Source organism: Theropithecus gelada, chromosome X, assembly GCF_003255815.1.
Source record: "Theropithecus gelada isolate Dixy chromosome X, Tgel_1.0, whole genome shotgun sequence".
NCBI classification, from domain to species: Eukaryota; Metazoa; Chordata; class Mammalia; order Primates; family Cercopithecidae; genus Theropithecus; species Theropithecus gelada.
Window position 1 is genome coordinate 151,100,235 of NC_037689.1, and position 9,213 is coordinate 151,109,447.

Consider the following 9,213-nt stretch of genomic DNA (forward strand, 5'->3'; position numbering starts at 1 on the left):
CCCAAGCTAGTGACAGTCACTTGAGCCATTCTGATACATTCAGATCATTGCTACAATTTCAGACAGCTGGCAATACGAAGAGGCAACAGCTACTACTCCCTAAACCCTTCTACCCAGGCGCCTTGATCTCCGGATGATGTGGAAGTCTCCACCTCTTACCCCCACCCCACACACCCAGTCCGGCCTGGGTCTCCTTCCTCAGCACCTCCTGCCTCCACCAGGCTCCCCAAGTCCTCTCCATCGCAGCTGGGTTAGTTTCCTGGGGCTACTGTAACAAATGACCACAAATTGGGTTGCTAAAAACACCAGAAGTATATCCTCTCTCAATTCTGGAGGCCAGACACCTGAAATGGAGGTGACACCAGGGCTTTGCTCCCTCAAAGGCTCTGGCAGAGGATCAGTTCTTCCTTGCTCTTCCAGCTTCTGCAGCCTGAGTTCTTCCTGGGCTTGTGGCCCCATCACTCCAATCTCTGCCTCCATCTTTACATGGCCTTCTCCCTGTCTTCTCTTCTCTTATAAGCACATCTGTCACTGGATTAGGGCCCACCTAGATAATCCAGGAGGAGCTCATCTTGACATCCTTATCTTCATTACATCTTGCAAAGGTCCTTCTAAATAAGGTTACAGTCACAGGGATTAGGACATGGACACACCTTTTGGGGGCTGCCATTCAGCCCACAATAGCAGCCGCCGGAGCCAGCTTTCTAAACGGCGAGGCTCAACAGGTCCTGCCCTGCCTGACACCCTCCGGGGTCCCTTCACCCTCAGGAGAAAATGTGGGGCCTTGGCCTCACATGCAGGTCCTTGCAGAGTCACCCTGTCAACTGACCGGCCTCAGATCTCACCACTTTGCCTCATGGCAGAGACCTTCGGCAGGTCCCCTAAAGGTTATGGCCTCCCAGCTGAACGTCTCTGCACATATTCTGCCTAGTGAAGGAATTACTGCTCCACTTCCATCACCCAGCTTGCTTTTGTCTATGTGCACAGGTGTGCACGTGTGTGTGCATATGTGTGCGTGTGTGAACTGACTCAGGGTCCCCAGCTCCCGGTGCTGCTGACACCTGCCATACCTTGAGCACTGTGTCTGTCCCCAAGCTGTGAGCAGCCCCACCCTCTCCCCAGCCCAAGGCTGAAACCTGGGCAATGCCCAGAGGGCCCACCTTGCCTCAGCCCCGTTGGTGGAGGCCAGGTCCTGTGTTCCTCCAGACAGTGCCCTGGGCTGGACCAGCCACAGCTAGATCTAGAAGGCTCAAGCCCATGTTCCCTAAAGCAGCTATGGGCCTTGGAGAATCAGGCTGCTGCCTCTCAGCTTCCCCCTACCACCACATCTGTGCACACTACACACACACACCCCCCCCCATACACATGCATCACACATTCCCCCCACATACACACGTGCACATATGCGAACACCCCAAATCATACAGTGCTTCCCTCTGGCCCCTGGTGGCCCGCCCATCCTCTAGGCGCAGCTCGAACTCCTCCTTCTGCTCTGGGCCTTATGTGCTGAGAAGAGTCCCAGCTCAGCTAGTAAAAGGTGCCTGGGAATGTGAGCCGAGGGAATGACTCAATGAACACATGAAGTTTAAAGCCCTGGGTCACCTCGGCGCAGTGGTTGATAAATGAATAATTCACTAGCCACCAACTGGAGCCAGCAAACCTTTAGGCAGCACCTCCTCTCCCACTGGCAAGCCTGTCCCCATTGTCCCAAATGTGGCATACCCCGTCTCATCTCCCCTGGCTCAGATGGTGAGTTCCTTGAGGGCTGAAGCCTGGTTCGCAACCCCAGGCTTGGCCCTGGGGCTGCCAGTCACCATCAGAAACACGATTCTGTAATATTTGCCAGCGCTTCCTTAGCTAATCCTCACCATGTGCCCATACATTGATTAAATCACAGCCTTTCCCTCACAATAGCACTATTATGGAAAAGAGTGAGTGACTCATTTCAAGGAATAGGACTCGGTCTGAAGATCAAAGGATGAGGCAGAGAAAGAGGGAAGAGGCATTTGGGGTCCAGAAGAGAGGCTGTGCACAGGCAGGGCCATGGGAAAGCCTGGGTGGTCTTCAAAAAGCAGAGGCAATTTCCAAAGCACCTAACCTGCCCAGGTCTTCATCCTGGCAGCCTCATCAAAGTCCAGGCCTACTACTTGTCTTTAGAAACTCCTCACTGCCTGGGAATCTCCTGCCATAGTCACTTATCCACTGTGCCATCCGAGCCAGCTCCCTCTCACCATCGGCAAGATCCACAGCCTCCATCTCTGTTCTCCCTCCCCGCTCCCCACTGCCAACCCACCCTTCATCTTTTTATTTATTGATTGATTGAGACAGAATCTCGCTCTGCCGCCCAAGCTGGAGTGCAGTAGCATGATCTTGGCTCACTGCAACCTCCACCTCCCGGGTTCAAGTGATACTCCTGCCTCAGCCTCCTGAGTAGCTGGCATTACAGGCCACGTGCGCCACCACACCCAGCTAATTTTTTGTATTTTTAGTAGAGACGGGGTTTCACCATGTTGGCCAGGCTGGTCTCGAACTCCTGACCTCAGGTGATTTGGCTACCTCGGCCTCCCAAAGTGCTGAGATTACAGGTGTGAGCCACAAAGCCTGGTCAGATTATGACTTTTTGGTGAATCTACTGCCTGGTATTATTTTCTTTTTCAGAGACTCGAGTAACCAGGAGCTCAATAGAGTAATTGAGCAAGCTCTAAGCATGCACGGGATCTTGGGTGTGACCAAGTTGGACCTAGGGAGAAGTGCTGCCAGTCGGGCATGAGGGCTGGAAAATCTACCCCAGCAATAGATGTGCGGGAGACTAAAACCAGATGAGTGGGTGCCAGGGCCAGGAAGAGATCACAGGGAGTGACTGCTGATGGAGACAGGGGTGACAAGGCTGTTCTGGAATTAGATAGTGGTGACGGTGGCACAACTCTGTGAATACATTAAAAGGCCATTGAATTGTATGCTTTAAATGGGTGAATTTTATGGTACGTGAATTATATCTGAGTAAATCCATTATTTTTTAAAACTACCACATGCAATCGTGCCACTGAGGACAAAATCTTCTTGTGGGGAGAAGGATTTCACACGGAAGAGCTGGGAGACTGGCCAGCAAAGAAAGTCGGAGGGCAGAGCAGCTGGAAGAAGTGGGCAACGTTACGGAGCCAGGAAGCTCTCAGAAGGGCCAAGTGAAGGCAAGGACCTGAGAAACCCAGGGTGTCAGCAGGACAGCCACAGCGAGGGTGGGTGGCCGGGCTGTCCCGGGACTCCTGATAGCCCAGGGACGACTCCTGATAGCAAGGAGGTGGTGCGGGAGGGGACCAGAGTGGGGTGTACCCTCAAAGTCCTGCAACGAGGTCAGCGAGGTCACCTCTGAAACAAGGCTCCACTGCGATGGTTGGAGATGGAGGATCCTCGTTGTGGGGTGCACAGCAGCCAGAGTGGGAGCTGATGGAAAGACTTTGGCCTGAAATCTGTCTCCTAGGCAGCCCCTGAGCCCCTCCTGTGATGAACAGCTGGCTCCCTGGCTCAGGTGGGGGAAGGCTCCTGCAGCAGGAGGCACCTTGTGGAAGCTCCTGTCCCGCAACCCCATGGGGACTCCACTCACAGCCACTGGTCCCACTGTGACCCTCTCGCTGGAGCAAAGCAGGAAAGTCACTGGCAAATGATTTGCAGTTCCATTCTCATACACAGAGAACTCTAGAAGTTTCCACCTGCCCCAAAGAGCAACATTATGCTTTTACTATCCTCCCCCTAGGACACTTCAGCTCTCCAGCTCCATGCCACAGTCTGTCTCCAGGGACCTTGATCTCGCTGTCCCTCACATATCACACAGGTCCACTCTATCCATGACAACATGCTGACAGGATCTGGGGATCAGGAGCAAGTGGCTGAGGAAGGGAGGGAGGGTAAAGGTCAAGGTATCAGGGAGAGAGGAGTGAGGCCTGTCTATGAGTTACTCAATTGTCATGCATTAATGGGGCCCTAAATGTGTTATTTTCCTAGGGGGTATTTGTACAAAAGCATCAAAGTGAAGATGTATTTGTTTCCCGTTCATGGTCCCCCCCCACCACCCCATTTCCTGTGGCTGCCGTAACAAAGTAACACAACAGAAATGCGCTCTCTTGCAGCTCTGGAGACCAGAAGCCTAAGATCCTGGTGTCTGCAGGACCCTGTTCCCTCCTCTGGAGGCTCTGGGGGAGGCTCCTTCTTGCCTCTCCCAGTTCCTGGGGAATCTGGGTGTCCCTTGGCTTGTGATGACACCGCTCTATTCTCTGTGAATCCACGTGGCCTTCTCCTCTGTGTTTGTGACTTCTTTTCTCTTATAAGGACACCTGTCATTGGATTTAGGGCCCTAATCCAGATGATCTCATCTCGAGATCCTTAACTTAAGCACATCTGCACAGACACTTTTTCCAAATAAGGTACCATTCACTGAGTTCAGAGGGTTTGTTTGTTTGTTTGTTTGTTTGTTTGTTTGTTTGTTTGTTTTTGAGAAGGAATGTCTCACCCTGTCACTGCATGGTGACCACTCTGGTGGCATCCTCAATCTGCTGAGACCAGTACTTGTCCAGTTCCTCTTGTTTCTTCCAAGCCAGCTTGTCATATTGGGCCTGGATGTCTGCCATGATCTTGGCGAGGTCCTGAGATTTGGGGATCTACCTCCACGGTCAACTCAGAGCTGGCAATCTGGGTTTGTAGGCCTTTTACTTCCTCTTCGTGATTCTTCTTCATGAAGAGCAGCTCCTCCTTGAGGGCCTCGATCTCTGTCTCCAGCTGCAGCCAAGTGACATTGGTGTCATCAATGACCTTGCAAAACCTATGGATGTCGTTCTCCACAGACTGGCGCATGGCCAGCTCTGTCTCATACTTGACTCTAAAGTCATTAGCAGCAAGACGGGCACTGTCGATCTGCAGAACAACACGGGTATTTTCCACAGTATTTGCAGAGATCTGAGCCCTCAGGTCCTCCATGGTCTTGAAGTAATAGCTGCAGCCTCTGTCCTGGGGTCCCTTCTTCTCCAGGTGCTTCCGGATTTTGCTCTCCAGCTTCTGGTTCTCAGTCTCCAGGCTCCTCACTCTGCCCAGGTAGGAGGCCAGGCGGTCGTTCAGACTTTGCATGGTCTCCTTCTTGTTCTGGATGCCTCCCATTCCTGTCAGACCCCTGGCCATCCCTGTGGCCAGGCCGCAGACCCCATGCCGTCCTGGAAGCTGGTGGAGCAGGACACGGAGATCTGGGAACCAGAGGCCCCAGCAGCTGCATAGACGCTAGCCACACTGCTGACCAGCCAGGCACCATAGCTGGTCACCTGGACAGAGCCCAGGGACTGGTAGTTGGTGGAGAAGGTGGAGCAAGTGGTGAAGCTCATGCTGTCCGTGGAGGAGAGCAAGAGGACAGGACTCGAGCTTTGCCGGCAACCAAGATGACAATACACTCTAAATTGACCTACAAATTCAATAGAATCCTTATCAAAATCCCAGCTGGCTTACATTAATAAAGAAAGAAAGAAAGAAAGAAAGAAAGAAAGAAAGAAAGAAAGAAAGAAAGAGAGAGAGAGAGAGAGAGAGAGAGAGAGAGGGAGGGAGGGAGGGAGGGAAGGAAGGAAGGAAGAAAAGAAAGAAAGAAAGAAAGAAAGAAAGAGAGAAAGAGAGAAAGAGAGAAAGAGAGAAAGAGAGAAAGAGAAAATCAGTCCTAGCTGACTTTTGTGCAGAAATTGACAAGCTGACCCTAAAACGTATGTGAAAATGCAAGAAACTCAGAATAGCCAAAACAATCTTGAAAAAGAATGAAGTTACTTTTCCTAATTTTCCAAGACTCACATTTCCTAATTTCAAAACTTACCACAAAGCTACAAGACTCAAGTCTGTGTGGTACTAGCACAAAGATACTCATAGATCAATTGAACAGAATTAAGAATTCAGAAATAAACCCTTACATCTATGGTCAACTGATTTTTGCCAAGGGTGCCAAGACCAACATCAATGGCAGAGAGAATAGTCTGTTTAACAAAAGGTGTTGGGACAATTAGACATCCACAAGCCAAAGAATGAACTTGGACCCCTAGCTCAGACCATATACAAAAATTAACTCAAAATGGATCATAAATCTAAATGTAAGAGCTAAAACTATAAAACTCTCGGAAGAAAACGCAAGAGTAAATCTTGATGACCTTGGCTTAGGCAATGGTTTCTTAGAAAGGATGTCCAAAGTATCAAACAAGCAAAGCAAAAAATAAATTGGAAAATGAAAAACTGTTGTGCTTCAAAGGGCACCATCAAGAAAGTGAAAAGACAACCCACAAAATAACAGAACCCATTTGCAAATTACATAGTAGCTGATAATTGACTTGTATCTAGATCATATACAGAACCAATGCAACTCAATAACAAAAAGAAATAGCCCAATTAAAATTAGGTAAAGGGATTTTGTTTACCGCTGCTCTGCTCACGTTGCTACTGCGGTTCTGAGGCAGCAGGAAGAGATGCGGCCCCCGGACGTCGTCGAGCTGTCAGAACCGAAGGAAGTGGAGGTGCTGGAGGTGGAGGAGGATTTTGAGCAGTTTCTGCTCCCAGTCATCCATGAGATGCGAGAGGACATCGCGTCGCTGACAAGCACTGGCCAGCATACCTGTGGAAGCAGAGCACGCTGTGGAAGATGGGCAATATGCTCATCCAGATCAAAACCCAGGTGGAAGCTTCAGAGGAGCATCCTCAACCACCTCAACAACCCGGGCAACGCAATGGAGGGCAGGGTGGCCAACAGGTGCCAGAAGGCCGAGGAGAAGGCCAAGGAAATGGTGAAGATGGCAGGGATGCTGGTGGAGCTGGCCCGGAGGATAGAGACGAACGAGTTGAGAGCACGGTCGGTGGTTTACAGCCAATGGATTCTGGTCATCTGGTGGAGATTGGCTGACACCCAGGAGAAGCTGAAACCAGAGAGCCTTTGGTTTTCTGTTTTCCTCTGTCCACGCTCTGTCCTCACTCACACTCAGTTCTCTGTTATGGTCTGTGGTTGATGAACTCAAAGTGAGTTTTGATTGTTAGCGTTTTTGTCTGGGGAAGTAAGTTTGTTTGGAAAATGCTCTCTCATACAGGAATGAGGACCTAGACCACGCTCTTGCAGCAGTCACATTTGTTCCCAGGCTTTGGTTGTTATTTCTAGATGTTTGAGGTGCTTTGCTCTTTCTTGTGTGATCTGATAGCTCCATGGAACTTTGGGTCTGTGTGTGACACATGAGCCTCACAGTTGGAGTTCTCCAGCTCTGGAGGGGCTGAAGGAGCTGCAATAATTCTAGAAGATGACTCCATACAGCAACTACTGAAGAAAGGACCAGACTTCAACTGGGAATGTGGATGGGCTGACCTGGCTTGGACCCACGAATCTGGAGAAGAGCTGGAGAATGGAGAGTATTATCTGTATTTGAGGACTTTAATTTCTGTGTGAGACCAAAGGAGGAGATATATATTTTGTTCAAAATTTAAATTTTATGTGGTACACTATCTGATATAACCTGTCTGGTGAGTTTGTTTGGACAACCTAATTCAGCTTTATCTGACATGGAACCTAAAATAGAGGATGAGATCTTGATATTCTGTACAACTTGATGTAATACCCTGATGCATTTCAGAGACTTAGCATAAAATGAAAGAGATTTGCAAAGACCCTTGAGGAGCTGGGGGATGAGAGTGTGGAATTGTGCATTGGACCCTAAACTGGAGTGGAAGAGGCATCTTCAAGGTTCATACATTGTCCAGCTATAAGTTCATTTGAGTAGCAGACCTGATAAATATTTGGGGTCAAAACCCTACCATGTTTTTTTTTAAACTTACCGTATTAATCAAAGTATTCATTTGCTTGAAAAGAAAAAAAAATTGGGCAAATGATCTAAACGGACATTTCTCAAAAGACTATGTACAATGTGCCATGAGCACATGAAAAAATGGTCAACATCACTAGTCATTAGCGATGCAGATCACTAGAAAACGCAAATCAAAACTAGAATGAGGCCAGGTGCAGTGGCTCATGTCTATAATCCCAGAACTTTGGGAGGCTGAGGCAGGTGGATCACCTTAGGTCAGGCATTCAACATCAGCCTGACCAACATGGTGAAACCCCGTGTCTCCTAAAAATACAAAAATTAGCTGGACATGGTGGTAGGTGCCTGTAATCCTAGCTATTCAGGAGGCTGAAGCAGGAGACTCGCTTGAACCCAGGAGGCAGAGGTTGCAGTGAGCTGAGATCATGCCACTGCACTCCAGCCTGGGCGACAGAGTGAGAGTCTGTCTCAAAAAAGAAAAAAAAAGAAAAAAAGAAAAACTCGAATAAGATACAATTCACACCTGTTAGGATGACTAATAAAATTAAAATGGAAAATAACAAGTGTCTGTTTGGAGAGGATATGGAGAAATCAGAACCCTCATACATTGCTAGTAAGATGTTCAATGGTTATAGCCATTTGGGAAACTAGTCTGGCAGTTCCTCCAAAGGTTAAACATAGAGTAACCATGTGACCTAGCAATTCCACTCCTAGCTGTACAGCCAAGAGAAGTGAAAGTATATGCCCACACCAGATAATTTGCACGAATGTTCATAGCAGATTTATTCATAATAGCCAAAAAGCAGAAACAACTCAAATGTCCATCAATAGATGAATAAACAAAATGTGGCATATCCAGGCAATGAACATTATTCAGCCCCCAAAAGCAATGAAACACTGGTCCATGCTGCAGTGTTGGTGAACCTTGGAAACATTATGCCAAGCCAAAGAAGCCAGACACAAAAGGCCACAAAATTATATGAGTCCATTTCTATGCCAGATTGGAACAGGCAAATCCATAGAAAGGAAGACAAATGGTTGCCAGGACTTAGGGGGAGAGGAGAATGAGGAGTTAGTGCTTAGGTGATACAGGGCTCCTGGTGGGGGTGATAAAAACGTTCTGGAATGAGATCGTGGTGATGGTTACTTAACTCTATGAATATTTTTTAAAGTACTGCATTGTACACTTTAAAATTTTTTGTAAAGGCAGAGTTTGCCATGTTGTCCAGGCTGGTCTCGAACTCCTGGACTCAAGTGATCCACCCATCATGGCCTCTCAAAGTGCTGGGATTACAGGCAGGAGGCACCATGCCTGGCATGTATACTTTAAATCGGGAAACAGGGTGAAGGGTACATGGGACCTCCCTGCACTGTCTTTAGAACTTCCTGTGAATCTATCATA

At 48.6% G+C, this 9,213-nt stretch overlaps 2 pseudogenes; one reads left to right on the forward strand and one right to left on the reverse strand.

The window, feature by feature from the left end:
• Positions 1–4,508: 4,508 nt before the first annotated feature.
• LOC112615308 lies at positions 4,509–5,363 on the reverse strand (annotated as a pseudogene).
• A 1,113-nt stretch (positions 5,364–6,476) lies between these two features.
• Positions 6,477–7,010, forward strand: LOC112615310 (annotated as a pseudogene).
• Positions 7,011–9,213: the final 2,203 nt, after the last annotated feature.